The sequence below is a fragment of the Lagenorhynchus albirostris genome, chromosome 3 (assembly GCF_949774975.1).
Source record: "Lagenorhynchus albirostris chromosome 3, mLagAlb1.1, whole genome shotgun sequence".
Taxonomy (NCBI): domain Eukaryota; kingdom Metazoa; phylum Chordata; class Mammalia; order Artiodactyla; family Delphinidae; genus Lagenorhynchus; species Lagenorhynchus albirostris.
Genome location: NC_083097.1, coordinates 108,444,371 through 108,463,568, shown reverse-complemented (window position 1 = coordinate 108,463,568; position 19,198 = coordinate 108,444,371). Strand labels below are relative to the sequence as shown.

Below are 19,198 nucleotides of genomic sequence, written 5' to 3'. Positions count from 1 at the left end.
TTAAAAAGTTATTCCCCCCATTTAATCACAACCCAACACGAAAAAATAAAAAAGTAAATTCTTCCCTGAATATAAGTCATTTTGAAGGATTCAGAATGTATTACCAGATTACAATAAAGGTTTATGATATTCCTTAACAAAACTGAAAGCAACATTATAAATTTTCAGGAAGAAAACAAGGTTCTTTTCCTACTTTTTCAAGATTATAATAGCAGAATCTAAAGAAAACATGGACAAGTACATGGATATCTTGAGTTGGGGGGGTGGGGAAGGGTGGTGTTACAGAGCTTTTAAAATAGAATCAACTAAATAATCCATCCTGCCACTCAAGACTCCTCAAAGACATTAGATTCATCACCAACCCTCTCTCCCCTACACAAACCTACACAAAACTAGGTCCTAAGAACAAAACAGAGATGCACACTTTAGGGAGTCTTTTTGACAGCGTGCATTCCAAAGCCAAATACAAATTATTTCTCAATTATTATGTTTCTACTATCATGTCCCTCATTCCTGTAACTAGCACAAAAAATAGAAGGTAAATGATTCCATTTTTATAACAGAGAAGACAACAAAATCTATGAGATTAAAAGCCAATACTCAAATATACAGGAGAGGAGCTGATTTTCATGGTAAAGTTGAATAAGAACAAATAGCAAATCGTAGAACCAACCAATTGAAAGTGTGTTACACACAAGTCATCTTAAATCAAAAGCCAAACTTCATTCATAATCCTAGAGGAAAGCAGTGTGGTCAAAGAAAGGAATGTGCATTAAAAGAATCTCTATAATTTTTCAAATCTATGAATTGATTTTTCAAATCCTCTACTGTTCAAATAATTTAATTCAGTAAATGTGCAATGATGGCTTTTTAAGAAGACAGAACTAGTAGACATAGCAGGGATATAAACATAGCCCTTGACATCACAAAGTTTATAATGTGCTACAAAGGCAATATACACAAACATTACTGGACAGCTCAGAAGAGAATGAAGTACAAATGCCAGTGGGTAATCAGAAAGAGGAGGATCAAGTGAACTGGGATGATATCCACAACAAGTAACAGAAAATCTAAAGGCAAAACTGCCTAAACAATAAGAAAATTTATTATCTTACATAATAAGGAATCTACAGTGAAGGTGGTTCTAGGAATAGTGAACGTGGCTCCAGTTCTACTTCTCTGGAATTCTCTTCCCTCTGCCCACCTTTAAGTAAGGGAATCACCTTCAGGCAAGATAGCTATAGCAGTTCCAGATGTCACATCCAGATAAAACAAGCTCTACAGGAAGGACGATCTCTTTTCTTCTTTCTCAAAAGCAAGAAAACTTCTCCCAAGAGCCTCTTGCAGACTTTCCTTTTATTTCCCATTGGCCAAAACTGGATCTCATGCCCATTCCTAAAACAATCACTTCCAATGGCAATGAGACCTACCATAACCAAGATTAGCATGGATGCTATTAACTATCATGACCATCACTTTAGTGATGGCTGAATATATCAAGGAAGACAGGCCTTGGAGGGTGGTATTATTTGGACTGGGGGAAAAAAAAAGATAGAAACACATAGGCAAAGGAAGGGATGTGTCTAACTGAAGAAAGTCAAACTGCAATCACACATTAAACACACTTTTAGGGATAAAGAATTCTCTTAAACTGTGCTGGAGTCATCTTCTGTTAACACAAAAATTAACTTACTATTCAACAGTCGGTAAATGCTAAGCATGCAGGAGTTGTCTTCTCTTTAAGAGAAGGATTTAGGTTAATTACCAGTGGGGATAGTCAGACTCACCACTCACTCCTTGTCAAGAGAGCTATCTCTGGGTTGAGAACATTCCATAATATGCATACAGATGACTGTAAACTCACTGTCAGTATAAGTTGTTTCTTGAAGGTTTCTTCTCATTTGGGTTCGAGGTTTTACTCAAAAATCCACACACTCACAACTGGCCCTATCTGCAAATGAAAGCATGCAATTAGGAGGCAAAATGCTGCAGGGAGCAATTCCTTCCTCCCCCACCCACCTATAATTAACTGATCCACATGAAAACTGAGCTTAAACACCAGAGTCACCAAGCCCCATGTTCAAACTAAGCAACCTGCATTCCAAAGGTTGTAATGTGCTTATTACACAGTTACCACCCTTTTCCCAGCATGTAAATTTATTGTTGTGTCCACAGTATACCAGGTGCAACTCTTCCCCGCCCCCCCCACCCCGGTACGCGGGCCTCTCCCGTTGCAGAGCACAGGCTCCGGAAGTGCAAGCTCAGCGGCCATGGTTCACGGGCCTAGCTGCTCCGCGACATGTGGGATCTTCCTGGACCCGGGCACAAACCCGTGTCCCCTGCATCGGCAGGCAGACTCTCAACCACTGCGCCACCAGGGAAGCCCCTACCAGGTGCAACTCTTAATGCACCGAGCAAAATCCAACACACATTTATGTTTGGTGGCAGCACACAGGACTGGTCTGCACAGCGTGTTAAAGGAGAGCTGCCTACAGCTCTTTATCTAGTTATAAATTAGAAGACTGCATCTAAGCTTGCAAACTCTGCTATATATTTATAATAGCTCATGGGAAACATTTATTATTGTCAAAGCCAAGCCTGTTTTTCTGCCTTATGGATATAATATAGCATAGGAATAACCACACTGGCTTTGGAGTCAGAGGGCCCTAGGTTTGAGATCTAATTCTGCAAATAACTAGTTGTATGATCTTAGGCCTATTTTTAACCTAAGATATATTTCTTCATTTACGGTCCTTCGAATAAACTTATAAGCACTTAACAAAGCCAACAAACAACAGGCCTAAAACCCAACATGTCAAGGCTGAAATGATGATCCCAAATGCACTGCTTTCTCAGTCTTCCTCATTTCAGTAAACTGGACTGGGATCCATGCAGTTTGTGCTGAAACCTCTAAGTCCTTATCATACACGCTCCCTCATCCTCCCAAAAACATCACCAAAGTGGTTGATTCTTTAAATATATAATGTGAACTGATTCTTAGAATCCCATAAAAACCATAAAAATAAACAGCAATTCCTCCCTCAGAATTACTTTCCTGAAACTGCCTATAAATTCAACTATTTAAATAATGACAGTTTGAAATTTCAAAGTTCCATATTAGAAGGAATACTAGTATTTCATAAAAAGAAAACACTGGGGATGCCACATATCAAAGTGATGCATTACATTTTGTAAGCTTACACATTTCTTCACATCTAAGCTGACAATGAACTAGGACATTATGCTTAATCCGAAAATGTAATTAAGAAAACTGAAAGATGACCAAAACTAATGAGTGAGTTTAGGAAGGTTGCAGGATACAAAAATCAATACTCAAAAAATCAATTCTTTTTCTATAGAACACTTGTTCACTTACCCTACAACCCAGCCATTCCATTCCTAGGTGTTTACCTAAGAAAAATGAAAGTTTATGTCCACAAAAGCAGCTTTATTTGTAAGAGCCAAAAACTAGAAACAAATTAACTGTCCACCAACAGATGAGTGGATACACAAAATGCATTACTTCCTGAGCTGAACTTAACCATTAAATTTCAGACAGCATCAAAACTGCATACTCCCATCTCCACCCAGAGATTTCTATTCTCCAAGTTAACCAGTCTCAGTTCCACTGTATTGCTATGGAAAAAAGGCTGAATTTTCAAAGAAATGAGTTAACAGTGCTACCTTTCAATACCTTTAACGGCTGTCACAGAGAAAAATCATATTAGTTCTGCATCATCCCAAATGGCAGAACTAGAGTGAATGAGTAGGGGATATATGTTCTATCTGAGGCACTGCTGCCTAAAGGTGGAATGTCCTGCCTTGGGATACCTATCATCAGAGGCTGGGATATTAAGACAGTGATTCAAAATTCCCAAAGACAATAAAATAAATTAAATTAAATAAAGTTTTAAACGCTTAAAAAAAAAGTCCCACAGACAGTTGCTTTAGTTCAAGTTTATGATTTCTTCCAATCCTCAGATCATCTTATGAACTTAAAAATAAAATCTATTCTTAAATGCCCAAATCCACTGCAATTCGAAAGTCTGCAGTTTAAGCTGATCAAACTACAAGAAGCTAAAGTCCTAAGTCTTACAGTAACATTTTTGTTTACTTTCCACTTTTCCACAATGGATAGTGGCTTACACCATCATTCCTTGACCCTATAAAATTACTCTGATTTTGAAAGGAAAATGTGCTAAATACATGTCCCATTTCCTTGCTCATTTAATGTCAAATGCCAATTCCTTTTTCTTCCCAAAGAAATATACATCTAACAGGGAAAAAGATCTGTAAGAAATCTAGTTCAATGCCCTCATTTTACAGACTCAGAAAGGTAAAGAAATTTGCCCCAAATCTCATAACTATCACTATAATGCCTATTAGCACTGCAATAAATCACTGCCATTTATTTCCTCCGTAAGTACACTGTAAACAAATGCATATGACCATTCACTTAGGTTAAGTGAAGGAAGGAAGCAAGCAAACAAGCAAGCAAGCAAGCAAGAAAGAAAATAGGCCCTGGAATCAAACTGTCAAAGTTTGAATACTGGCTCTGCCACTTGTTAGATGTGTTGACTTTAGGCAACTTATTCACCATGCTTCACTTTCCTAAACTGTAAAATGGGTATAATTCATAAGGCTATTTTGAGGTTTAAATTAGGTTAATACATGTAAAATGCTTGAAACATGGTCTGGCACAGAGTAAGCCATCAGGAGTGTGAACATCAGAAGGGGAATGGGTTTAAAATGTGATATAACATTATGAGAGTAATTTTCTCAGCAAGTCAGAGGACATTTTAAAATACGTATACAGGGACTTCCCTGATGGTCCAGTGGTAAAGAATCCGCCTTACAATGCAGGGGATGTGGGTTCAATCCCTGGTCAGGGAACTAAGATCCCACATGCCACAGGGCAACTAAGCCCACATGCCACAACTACTGAGCTCGCGCACCTCAACTAGAGAGCTCAAGTGCCACCAACTACAGAGCCCACGTGCCTCAACTACAGAGTCCACGTGCCCTGGAGCCTGTGCACCACAACTAGAGAAGAGAAAACCCGTGCGCCACAACTAGAGAAGAGAAAACCCACATGCCACAACTAAAGAGAAGCCTGCGTGCTGCAACGAAAAAGTTTAGGATATAATAACTTTTAAAACGACTTTGAAGACTAACAAATATTTGGTTTCTGATTTATACATGAGGAAAAGGGCAAGGCAAGGGAGAATTTTAAAGATTTAAGTTTCCTAATGTTTCACAGAATTGTAATGGCTATGAGTACAAGAAGAAAAACTACTGAGAAGAATGGGGTGAAAAATAGAAGACTTTGTCCTCTCTGCTGTACCTTGAGGTTAAACTGATCTGGAAAGGAAGCTATTTCCTCAGGAGTGAGAATAAAAATGCAAAAAGAGAATATAAGGTATTCTTATTTTTTAAAAAGCACATAAAATGTCTAAATTAGTAACTCACTATCATGTTTAACTCATTTCTACTTACAATGCCCATACTCTCCTTTCACAATATTTAGAGAGAAAAAAAATTATTTTCACTAAAACATCAGCTTTAATAAATATGTTGCACTCTTCAGTATGATTTTATTCAGGGAGGTGGGATGGTTTTTTCTCCCCATAAGAAAAACTTTTATAGTAAGAGTTTTTAAAAATAAACTAAACTTGTATCTTTCTATACAACTTTCCAAAACACTTCTACATATATGAAAGGCTGTAATAGGGAAGCAATTTAAACTGGAAAGCCTGTTATGGATTGAACTGTCCCATTCTCTCTCCCACCCCTCAAAAAAAGATATGTTGAAGTCCTAACCCCCCAGGACATCTGAATGTGACCTTATTTGGAAATAGGGTTGTTGCAGATATTAGTTAAAATGAGGTCATACTGGAGTAGGGTGGGCCTCTAAATCCAATATGATCAGTGTCGTTATGAGAAGCTGGCATTGTGAAGAAGACAGAGAGACAAACAGAGAAAACCACACGATGACAAATCAGAGATTGGATTATGCACCTGCAAGCCTAGGAATGCCAAGGATTGCCAGCAAACCACCAGAACCTAGGGAGAGGCAAGGAAGGATTCTGCTACAGGTTTCAGGAGGAACATGGCCCTGATGACACCCTGATTTTGGACTTCTAGCCTCCAGAACTATGAGGCAAGTTTCTGTGGTACTTCATTGTAGAAGCCCTACGAAATGAATACAGCTTCCATTTGATTAAAAGAGTGAAAAAAGTCAGACAAATCTAAATGTTACAGTCATGATCACTACAACCCACTACGCAAACAAAACAGGATTTTGGCCTTGCTCTGGAACAGTCACTGTCAACAAGGTCTCCAGCTCATCAGAAGTGAGTCCATGTTTCTATTAACTATCCCATTTATTCACTACCTAGGCTAGACGGCTATCTAGGCCACTAGGTTTTATGAATGTATGTGCTTTTCCATCATTTTCTAATTTGACAATTTTCCATGTTCTTATTTTACATCTTACTTACTTATTCTGACGTCGTAACACATAGTAAAATGAGATATAAAGTTTCATCCTCACTCCCTGTCCACAAATCACCCTTCACTCCAAAGACAACCATTATTAACAGTTTTTTAATATATCTTTCCACTGAGATTCCATGCATTTAGGAAAATATATCATGTATGTGATAGACATCAATGGTAACATATTCTGTGTCTCATTCTGCACCTTGTTTCTATCACTTCACTAATTTTTGGAGATCATTCTGTATATGTAGGACTTATTATTGTACAGCATTTCACTATATAGATGCATAATATATTCAACCAATCTCATAGAGATGGATATCTGGGTTGCTGCCAGTATTTATTTTTATCACAAATGATGCTGTAATGGCTTTTTATTGTCTTTTCATTGAGTCCTTTCTTTGCCATCCTATTTAAAACTGCAATCCCCTGTTCCCTAGCCTGGCAGTCCCCATCTTGCTCCCATGCTTTATTTTTCCTCACAGTGCTTTAAATTTTTTTGGCATTCTGTATATACATTACTCACTTATTATTTTTCTTCACCAGTAAGAACATAGGGTTTTATGAAGAGACAGATTTTTGTTTTCGTTTGCAGCCAAACGCCTAATACCTGAGTGCCTGGCACATAGTGAGAGCAGTTAAGTATTTATTGAATAACTCAATGCCTTTATTTAATCCCACAAAAGAAAAATATACATAACTAAAAAGTATAATACATCTTCCCTTCAAGGCAACATAAGCCATAGTTCTCAAACTGATCAGTAATTTGTCCTTTTTATTTTGTATTAATTTTCTATATTGTGTCAAATGAGACTGTTACATTTTAGTTTGATCCAGATTTGATATACCCTGTGAACCCTCCAGTGTCTCAATTTAATTTAGCCTATTTGACCAAGGATAATGTGTCCTGGTCCTTCTGAATATTAACCCAAAGAGCAGGTACTTAACTGAGTCTCTGCTTCCTTATATGTAGTGGCCCTCCTACACTAACAACATCATTAACATGCAACTTCTCCTACCAGCTGTGCTTTTTCAGTCATGAGAGTGTGACTCAGTATGGTATTATTTCTGATAAATACAGAGAGGGCTGAAATTTCAACTTATCTTGAGAAAGTACATGTTTCATTTGTCCCAACTACCTTCATAAGGAATTAAGATGTGGTAAATTGTGTCATTCTCTTGCAGAGAAATCACTCTGCATTTCAATTGGGCCCTGGCACACTAGGGCCAGAAGTAAAACAGTCACTGACAAATTGTTCATTGGGGATGGGCAGGGGGGAATACTTTAAAGAAAAATAAGAACAAAAGGAAAATAGGTTCTTACTCATTTTTAGATTATTAAAATCTGACAAGTCTGGGGACTTCCCTGGTGGTCCAGTGGTTAAGGATCTGCCTTCCGATGTGGGAGACGTGGGTTCAATCCCTGGTCAGGGAACTGGGATTCCATGTACCGCAGGGCAACTAAGCCCGCATGCCGCAACTACAGAGCCCAAGTACTCTGGAGCCCACGTACCGCAACTACAGAGCCCACATGCTCTGGAGCCCACACCACAGCTACAGAGAAGCCCGCATGCCACAACAAGGAGCCCGCACACAGCAACGAAAGATCCTGCGTGCCGCAACTGAGACCCAATACAGCCCAAAAAATAAGTAAATACTTTAAAAAAAAATCTGTCAAGTCTGCAACTTGTACTATAAAAATCTCTATGTGTTCAACTATTCAACATTCAAATTTTTAAGTATACATATTATTATTATTCAGTATGAAGATCTCCATTTTAAAGAAGCTTGGTAGTCAATAGTTTGTTCCAAGAGAACATGGCAGACTGATTTCCTAACAACTTTAATTCTACCCATTTCTGCACAAGTACAACCAACCATGTCTGCGACCAAAAGCCAAATAACCCCTAAACTTAGCAAAGGAATCATTAGGAAGGTTCATGGGTACTAGGTCATATTTATTACAAGAGCACTTTGTAGGGTTCTTTGTGCTGAAGAGCAGAAGGGAAAAGATGATATATGAAACTGCAAGATGGGACTTCCCTGGTGGTCCAGTGGCTAAGACTCTGCACTCCCAATGCAGGGCACCCAGGTTCAATCCCTGGTCAGGGAACTAGATCCCACATGTCCCAACTAAGGGTTTGCATGCCATAACTAAAACATGCCACAACTAAAACATGCCACAACTAAAGATCCCACACACAGCAACGAAGATCCTGCGTGCCACAAATAAGACCCGGCATAGGTAGACAGATACACAGATACACAGATAGATACCTAAAAAAATGATCTTAAAAAATGTTAAAACCTGTTAAAAAAAAGAAACTGCAAGATAACTTAGATGTAAATGTTAATCTTACATGCATTTCAAAATTGGATTACTGAAAAAGATAATACTTCACATTTTTTTTAAAACACAGGTATATAATAATAATTTGGAGACTTCTTTTATTTTTTTAATTTATTTATTTATTTTTGGCTGTGTTGGGTCTTCATTGCTGTGCGTGGGCTTTCTCTAGTTGCGGTGAGCAGGGACTACTCTTCATTGCGGTGCGCGGGCTTCCCATTGCGGTTGGCTTGTCTTGTTGCAGAGCACGGGCTTTAGGCGAGCAGGCTTCAGTAGTTGTGGCGCACGGGCTTAGTTGCTCCGCGGCATGTTGGATCTTCCTGGACCAGAGCTCGAACCCGTGTCCCCTACATTGGCAGGCAGATTCTTAACCACTGTGCCACGAGGAAAGCCTTGGAGACTTTATAAATGAAAAAATAATTGTGTTGGACTGCTTATGAAGGCTTTCCCCACACCCAAGAGTCTTTATATTGATCCATGTTTCCTTCTAATGTGTTTAAGGTTTTCTCTTTTATACTCAACTCTGGAAAACCAAATATTTATCTTGGTGTCAAGTGTGAGGTAAAGATCATTTCCCTTTTTTCTAATTCTTCTATTTTAATAATCACTTCCAAGAGGTTCTGATTACTGTGTTCATTGGTTCATGGACTCCTGTAAAAACCAGTCTATTTCATCATAAAGGTCAGTTATAAATTTGTCAAACAAAGCTTTCAAGGCAAAATTTAAAAGTAAATGAGATAATTTACTTAGAAGGATTAATGCACAATACCAATTAAAGCAAAAGATATGCTGTTCCCCTAACTCAAGGGTCTTCAAACCAGTGTAAGGTTTGATATTTTGCAGGAGGTACCTGGGTCTGGACAGTTTCAGGAAATCAAATTCCAGATCTCCAACTTCCTCCTGTACTCTTTTCTAAAACTGATGGGCATCATTCATTCCCTTTTTCTACCTTCCCTTTCACAATAGCTCTTATACGTTATAGAAGAAAGTCATACTTCTAACTCATCTCAAAGCTTAGTAAGGTACTTTGCTTCAAGAAATCTCCAGTGCACCAAAGGGATAACTGGGAGGATGAGGAGGAGTCTCATGTAAGCAAAGCACGAAATACTGAAACTAACTCATGGCAAGACTCCTTACCTAATGAACCAATTAATGTTTGAATTCAGAAGTGAAAGTAGTTAGTCCAATGGTTGTTCAATGCAGATGCTGTCATTTTAGAATTGAAAAAGAAGGGACTTCCCTGGTGGTGCAGTGATTAAGAATCCGCCTACCAATGCAGGGGACATGGGTTTGATCCCTGGTCCGGGAAGATCCCACATGCCTCAGAGCAACTACATCCGTGCGCCACAACTACTGAGCCCGTGCACCAAAACTACTAAAGCCTATGCTCTGCAACAAGAGAAGTCACGAGAAGCCCACGCACCACAAAAAGAGTAGCCACCCCCCCACAGCTAGAGAAAGCCCACGCGCAGCAACAAAGGCCCAACGCTGCCACAAAAAAAGAAAAAGAAAAACCTGAAAAAGAAGAAAGATCATTTCTGACAGGAAAACATACCGAATCTAGCTGGTTGACAATGAGAACTAACAAGTTCTATAGCAACATTTTCCTTTAACGTGAATAAGCACAACCCACAGGGTCAGGATTTTTGGCAAGCAGTGTTTATTTTTTGCAATGAACTCTGACACAGTATTTCAAGTTCAAAATATGCACTGCCTAATTTCATCAAAGAATTGGAACAAAAATTTTTACAATTTGTATGGAAACACAAAAGACCCCAAATAGCCAAAGCAATCTTGAGAAAGAAAAACAGCGCTGGACGAATCAGGCTCCCTGACATCAGACTATACTACAAAGCTACACAAATCAAAACAGTATGGTACCAGTACAAAGACAAAAATATAGATCAGTAGAACAGGATAGAAACTCCAGAAATAAACCCAAGCACCTATGGTCACCTAATCTATGACAAAGGAGGCAAGAATATACAATGGAGAAAAGACAGTCTCTTCAATAAGTGGTACTGGGAAAACTGGACAGCTACATGTAAAAGAATGAAATTACAACACTCCCTAATACCGTACACAAAAATAAACTCGGGGCTTCCCTGGTGGCACAGTGGTTGAGAGTCCGCCTGCTGATGCAGGGGACACGGGTTCATGCCCCGGTCCAGGAAGATCCCACGTGCCACGGAGCAGCTAGGCCCGTGAGCCATGGCTGCTGAGCTTGTGCGTCCGGAGCCTGTGCTCCGCAACGGGAGAGGCCACAACAGTGAGAGGCCCGTGTACCGCAAAAAATAAAAAACTAAACTTGAAGTAGATTAAAAACCTAAATGTAAGGCCGGATAATATGAACCAGTTAAGAGAAAAAAATACACAGAATACTCTCTGACATAAACCACAGAAGATCTTTTTTGACCTGTCTCCTAGAGTAATAAAAATAAAAACAAACAAATGGGACCTAATTAAACTTAAAAGCTTTTACACAGCAAAACAAAAAGACAACCCACAGAATGGGAGAAAATATTTGCAAATGAAGTAACCGATAAGGGATTAATCTCCAAAATATACAAAAAGCTCATGCAGCTCAATATGAAAAAACAAACAACCCAATGAAAAAATGTGCAGAAATGTCCATAGATAACTGCATAAAGAAGATGTGGCACATACATATAACGGAATAATACTCAACCATAAAAAGCAACAAAATTGAGCTATTTGCAGTGAGGTGGATGGACCTAGAGTCTGTCATACAGAGTGAAGTGAGTCAGAAACAGAAAAACAAATACCGTACAATAACACAAATATATGGAAACTAAAAAAGCAGTACTGATATACCTAGTGAGAAGGCAGGAATAAAGATGCAGATGTAGACCACAGACTTGAGAAAACAGTGGGAGAAAGGGAAGTTGGGACGAACTGAGAGAGTAGCATTCACATACATAACTACCAGATGTAAAATGGATGGCTAGTGGGAAGTTGCTGCATAGCACAGGGAGATAAGCTCAGTGCTTTGTGACCACCCAGAGGGGTGGGATAAGGAGGATGGGAGGAAGGCTCAAGAGGGAGGGGGCGACTTCCCTGGTGGCGCAGTGGTTAAGAATCCACCTGCCAATGCAGGGGACATGGGTTCAAGCCCTGGTCCAGGAAGATCCCACATGCCACGGAGCAACTAAGCCCATGCGCCACAACTACTGAGCCTGTGCTCTAGAGCCCGTGAGCTGCAACTACTGAGAGCCCACATGCCATAACCACTGAAGCTCGTGCACCTAGAGCCCATGCTCCACAACAAGAGAAGCCGCCGCAACGAAAAGCCCGCACACCGCAGCGAAGAGAGGCCCCTGCTCACTGCAACTAGAGAAAGCCCGCGCACAGCAACAAAGACCCAACACTGCCATAAGTAAATAAATAAATATCTTAAAAAAAACAACAGAGAGGATATGGGGATACATGTATACTTATACTGATTCACTGTGCTGTACAACAGAAACTAACACAACATTGTAAAGCAATTATACTCCAAAAAATATTTTAAAAAAAGAAGGATGGGATGCAGGGAAAGCTTTGAAAATAAACAAAAAACACGGCAGAAGATCTAAACAGACATTCCTCCGAAGAAAACACACAGATGGCCAAAAAGTACATGAAAAGATGCTTAACATCACTAATTATTAAAGTAATGCAAATTAAAACTACAATGAGGTACCATCTCACACGGGTCAGAATGGCCCTCATCAAAATATCTACAAACAACAAGTGCTGGAGAGGGTATGGAGAAAAGGGAACCCTCCTACACTGCTGGTGGGAATGTAAATTAGTATAGCCACTATGGAGAACAGTATGGAGGTTCCTTAAAAAACTAAAAATACAAGGTGGAAGAGTAAGACGTGGAGATCACCTTCCTCCCCACAGATACACCAGAAATACATCTACGCGTGAAACAACTCCTACGGATCACCTACTGAACGCTGGCAGAAGACTTCAGACCTCCCAAAAGGCAAGGAACCCCCCACGTACCTGGTTAGGGCAAAAGAAAAAAATAAACAGAGACAAAAGGATAGGGACAGGTCCTGCACCAGCGGGAGGGAGCTGTGAAGGAGGAAAAGTGTCCACACACTAGGAAGCCCCTTCGCGGGCGGAGACTGCGGGTGGCGGAGTGGGGGAGCTTCGGGGCCGCGGAGGAGAGCACAGCAACAGGGGTGCAGAGGACAAAGCAGAGAGATTCCAGCGCAGAGGATCGGGGCTGACCGGCACTCACCAGCCGAGAGGCTTGTCTGCTCGCCGGCCAGGGCGGGCGGGGCTGGGAGCCTCAGCTCCGGCTTCTATCGGAGTGCCGGGAGAGGACTGAGGTTGGTGGCGTGAACACAGCCTGCAGGGCGTTAGTGCACCAAGGCTAGCCGGGAGGGAGTCCCGGGAAAAGTCTGGACCTGCCGAAGAAGCAAGAGACTTTTTCTTCCCTCTTTGTTTCCTGATGCGCCAGGAGAGGGGATTAAGAACGCTTCTTAAGGGAGCTCCAGAGATGGGCGCGAGCCGCGGGTAAAACTGCGGACCCCAGAGACAGACATGAGACGCTAAGGCCGCTGCTGCAACCACCAAGAAGCCTGTGTGCGAACACAGGTCACTATCCACACCCCCTTCCGGGGAGCCTGTGCAGCCCGCCACTGCCAGGGTCCCGGGATCCAGGGACAAATCCCCCGGGAGAACGCGCACGGCGCGCCTCAGGCTAGCAACGTCACACGGGCCTCTGCCGCCCCACACTCCGTGACCCTCCCTACCCCCCGGCCTGAGTGAGCCAGAGCCTCCGAATCGGCGGCTCCTTTAGCCCCGTCCTGTCTGAGCAAAGAACAGACGCCCTCCAGCGACCTACACGCACAGGTGGGGCCAAATCCAAAGCTGAGCTCCTGGGAGCTGTGAGAACAAAGAAGAGAAAGGGAAATCTCTCCCAGCAGCCTCAGAAGCAGCGGATTAAAGCTCCACAATCGGGGCTTCCCTGGTGGCGCAGTGGTTGAGAGTCCGCCTGCCGATGCAGGGGACACGGGTTCGTGCCCTGGTCCGGGAAGATCCCACATGCCGGGGAGCGGCTGTGCTCCGCAGCAGGAGAGGCCACAACAGTGAGAGGCCCATATACCGCCAAAAAAAAAAAAAAAAAAAAAAAAGCTCCACAATCAACTTGATGTACCCTGCATCTGTGGAATACATGAATAGACAACGAATCATCCCAAATTAAGGAGCGGTGTGGATGAAAGGCTCTTGATGCTGCAGCCAGGAGTTAGTGCTGTGCCTCTGAGGTGGGAGAGCCAACTTCAGGACACTGGTCCACAAGAGACCTCCCAGCTCCTCATAATATCAAACAGCGAAAATCTCCCAGAGATGTCCATCTCAACGCCAGCACCCAGCTTCACTCAACGACGAGCAAGCTACAGTGCTGGACATCCTATGCCAAACAACTAGCAAGACAGGAACACAACCCCACCCATTAGCAGAGAGGCTGCCCAAAATCATAAGTCTACTGACACCCCAAAACACACCACCAGATGTGGACCTGCCCACCAGAAAGACAAGATCCAGCCTCATCCACCAGAACACAGGCACTAGTCCCCTCCACCAGGAAGCCTACACAACCCACTGAACCAACCTTAGCCACTGGGGACAGACACAAAAAACAACAGGAACTACGAACCTTCAGCCTGCAAAAAGGAGACCCCAAACACAGTAAGATAAGCAAAATGAAAAGACAGAAAAACACACGGCAGATGAAGGAGCAAGATAAAAACCCACCAGACCTAACAAATGAAGAGGAAATAGGCAGTCTACCTGAAAAAGAATTCAGAATAATGATAGTAAAGATGATCCACAACTTGGAAATACAATAGACAAAATGCAAGAAACAGTTAACAAGGACCTAGAAGAACTAAAGATGAAACAAACAATGATGAACAACACAATAAATGAAATGAAAAATACTCTACATGGGATCAATAGCAGAATAACTGAGGCAGAAGAACGGATAAGTGACCTGGAAGATAAAATAGTGGAAATAACTAACGCAGAGCAGAATAAAGAAAAAAGAATGAAAAGAACTGAGGACAGTCTCAGAGACCTCTGGGACAACATTAAATGCACCAACATTCGAATTATAGGGGTTCCAGAAGAAGAAGAGAAAAAGAAAGGGACTGAGAAAATATTTGAAGAGATTATAGTTGAAAACTTCCCTAATATGGGAAAGGAAATAGTTAATCAAGTCCAGGAAGCACAGAGAGTCCCATACAGGATAAATCCAAGGAGAAATATGCCAAGACACATATTAATCAAACTGTCAAAAATTAAATACAAAGAAAACATATTAAAAGCAGCAAGGGAAAAACAACACACAAGGGAATCCCCATAAGGTTAACAGCTGATCTTTCAGCAGAAACTCTGTAAGCCAGAAGGGAGTGGCAGGACATATTGAAAGTGTTGAAGGAGAAAAACCTGCAACCAAGATTACTCTACCCAGCAAGGATCTCATTCAGATTTGATGGAGAAATTAAAACCTTTACCAACAAGCAAAAGCTGAGAGAGTTCAGCACCAACAAACCAGCTCTACAACAACTGCTAAAGGAATTTCTCTAGGCAAGAAACACAAAAGAACGAAAAGACCTACAATCACAAACCCCAAACAATTAAGAAAATGGGAATGGGAACACACATATTGATAATTACCTTAAATGTAAATGGACCAAATGCTCCCACCTAAAGACACAGATTGGCTGAATGGATACAAAAACAAGACCCATATATTTGCTGTCTACAAGAGACCCACTTCAGACCTAGAGACACATACACACTGAAAGTAAGGGGATGGAAAAAGGTATTTCATGCAAATGGAAACCAAAAGAAAGCTGGAGTAGCAATTCTCATATCAGACAAAATAGACTTTAAAAGAAAGACTTTTAGAAGAGACAAAGAAGGACACTACATAATAATTAAGGGATCGATCCAAGAAGAAGATATAACAATTGTAAATATTTATGCACGCAACACAGGAGCACCTCAATACATAAGGCAAATACTGACAGCCATAAAAGGGGAAATCGACAGTAACACATTCATAGTAGGGGACTTTAACACCCCACTTTCACCAATGGACAGATCATCCAAAATGAAAATAAATAAGGAAACACAAGCTTTAAATGATACATTAAACAAGATCTACTTAATTGATATTTATAGGACATTCCACCCAAAAACAACAGAATACACATTTTTCTCAAGTGCTCATGGAACACTCTCCAGGATAGATCATATCTTGGGTCACAAATCAAGCCTTGGTAAATTTAAGAAAATTGAAATTGTATCAAGTATCTTTTCCGACCACAACGCTATGAGACTAGATATCAATTACAGGAAAAGATCTGTAAAAAATACAAACACATGGAGGCTAAACAATACACTACTTAATAACGAAGTGATCACTGAAGAAATCAAAGAGGAAATCAAAAAATACCTAGAAACAAATGACAATGGAGACACGACGACCCAAAACCTATGGATGCAGCAAAAGCAGTTCTAAGAGGGAAGATTATAGCAATACAATCCTACCTTAAGAAACAGGAAACATCTCGAATAAACAACCTAACCTTGCACCTAAAGCAATTAGAGAAAGAAGAACAAAAATACCCCAAAGTTAGCAGAAGGAAAGAAATCATAAAAATCATATCAGAAATAAATGAAAAAGAAATGAAGGAAACAATAGCAAAGATCAATAAAACTAAAAGCTGGTTCTTTGAAAGGATAAACAAAATTGATAAACCATTAGCCAGACTCATCAAGAAAAAAAGGGAGAAGACTCAAATCAATACAATTAGAAATGAAAAAGGAGTAGTAACAACTAACACTGCAGAAATACAAAAGATCATGAGAGATTACTACAAGCAACTCTATGCCAATAAAATGGACAACCTGGAAGAAATGGACAAATTCTTAGAAATGCACAACCTGCCAAGACTGAATCAGGAAGAAATAGAAAATATGAACAGACCAATCACAAGCACTGAAAGTGAAACTGTGATTAAAAATCTTCCAAGAAGCAAAAGCCCAGGACCAGATGGCTTCACAGGCCAATTCTATCAAACATTTAGAGAAGAGCTATCACCTATCCTTCTCAAACTCTTCCAAAATATAGCAGAGGGAGGAACACTCCCAAACTCATTCTACGAGGCCACCATCAATCCTGATACCAAAATCAGACAAGGATGTCACAAAGAAAGAAAACTACAGGCCAATATCACTGATGAACATAGATGCAAAAATCCTCAACAAAATACTAGCAAACAGAATCCAACAGCACATTAAACATATCATACACCATGATCAAGTGGGGTTTATTCCAGGAATGCAAGGATTCTTCAATATACGCAAATCAATCAACGTGATACACCATATTAACAAATTGAAGGAGAAAAACCATATGATCATCTCAATAGATGCAGAAAAAGCTTTTGACAAAATTCAACACCCATTTATGATAAAAACCCTGCAGAAAGTAGGCAAAGAGCGAACTTTCCTCAACATAATAGAGGCCATATATGACAAACCCACAGCCAACATCGTCCTCAATGGTGAAAAACTGAAAGCATTTCCACTAAGATCAGGAACAAGACAAGGTTGCCCACTCTCACCACTCTTATTCAACATAGTTTTGGAAGTTTTAGCCACAGCTATCAGAGAAGAAAAGGAAATAAAAGGAATCCAAATCGGAAAAGAAGAAGTAAAGCTGTCACTGTTTGCAGATGACATGATACTATACATAGAGAATCCTAAAGATGCTACCAGAAAACTACTAGAGTTAATCAATGAATTTGGTAAAGTAGCAGGATACAAAATTAATGCACAGAAATCTCTGGCATTCCTATACACTAATGATGAAAAATCTGAAAGTGAAATCAAGAAAACACTCCCATTTACCACTGCAACAAAAAGAATAAAATATTTAGGAATAAACCTACCTAAGGAGACAAAAGACCTGTATGCAGAAAATTATAAGACACTGATGAAAGAAATTAAAGATGATACAAATAGATGGAGAGATATACCATGTTCTTGGATTGGAAGAATCAACATTGTGAAAATGACTCTACTACCCAAAGCAATCTACAGATTCAATGCAATCCCTATCAAACTACCACTGGCATTTTTCACAGAACTAGAACAAAAAATTTCACAATTTGTATGGAAACACAAAAGACCCCGAATAGCCAAAGCAATCTTGAGAACAAAAAACGGAGCTGGAGGAATCAGGCTCCCTGACTTCAGACTATACTACAAAGCTACAGTAATCAAGGCAGTATGGTACTGGCACAAAAACAGAAATATAAATCAATGGAACAGGATAGAAAGCCCAGAGATAAACCCACGCACATATGGACACCTTATCTTTGATAAAGAAGGCAGGAATGTACAGTGGAGAAAGGACAGCCTCTTCAATAAGTGGTGCTGGGAAAACTGGACAGCTACATGTAAAAGTATGAGATTAGATCACTCTCTAACACCATACACAAAAATAAGCTCAAAGTGGATTAAAGACCTAAATGTAAGGCCAGAAACTATAAAACTCTTAGAGGAAAACATAGGCAGGACACTCTATGACATAAATCACAGCAAGGTCCTTTTTGACCCACCTCCTAGAGAAATGGAAATAAAAACAAAAGTAAACAAATGGGACCTAATAAAACTTAAAAGCTTTTGCGCAGCAATGGAAACCATAAAGCAGACCAAAAGACAACCCTCAGAATGGGAGAAAATATTTGCAAATGAAGCAACTGACAAAGGATTAATTTCCAAAATTTATAAGCAGCTCATGCAGCTTAATAACAAAAAAACAAACAACCCAATCCAAAAATAGGCAGAAGAACTAAATAGACATTTCTCCAAAGAAGGTATACAGACTGCCAACAAACACATGAAAGAATGCTCAACATCACTAATCATTAGAGAAATGCAAATCAAAACTACAATGAGATATCATCTCACACCAGTCAGAATGGCCATCATCAAAAAATCTAGAAACAATAAATGCTGGATAGGGTGTGGAGAAAAGGCAACCCTCTTGCACTGTTGGTGGGAATGTAAATGGATACAGCCACTGTGAACAGTATGGAGGTTCCTTAAAAAAACTACAAATAGAACTACCATATGACCCAGCAATCCCACTACTGGGCATATACCCTGTGAAAACCATAATTCAAAAAGAGTCATGTACCGAAATGTTCATTGCAGCTATATTTACAATAGCCCAGAGATGGAAACAACCTAAATGTCCATCATCGGATGAATGGATAAAGAAAATGTGGCACATATATACAATGGAATATT

At 40.2% G+C, this 19,198-nt stretch overlaps 1 protein-coding gene across 10 annotated transcripts in view; it reads right to left on the bottom strand.

Annotated features, from left to right (window-relative positions):
- The window catches only part of CDC42SE2 (CDC42 small effector 2), a 202,785-nt gene that overhangs the window by 75,675 nt on the left and 107,912 nt on the right, over nucleotides 1-19,198 (bottom strand). For 5 of the 10 annotated variants that reach the window (XM_060143515.1, XM_060143526.1, XM_060143516.1 and 2 more), the window contains one exon: nucleotides 1,788-1,951. The exons of 3 other annotated variants lie outside the window; for them this stretch is intronic. The gene's annotated coding sequence lies outside the window, so the exon portion shown is untranslated. The remainder of the gene's footprint in view (nucleotides 1-1,787; nucleotides 1,952-19,198) is intronic. 2 more of the 10 variants (XM_060143518.1, XM_060143522.1) reach the window with 1 other exon arrangement.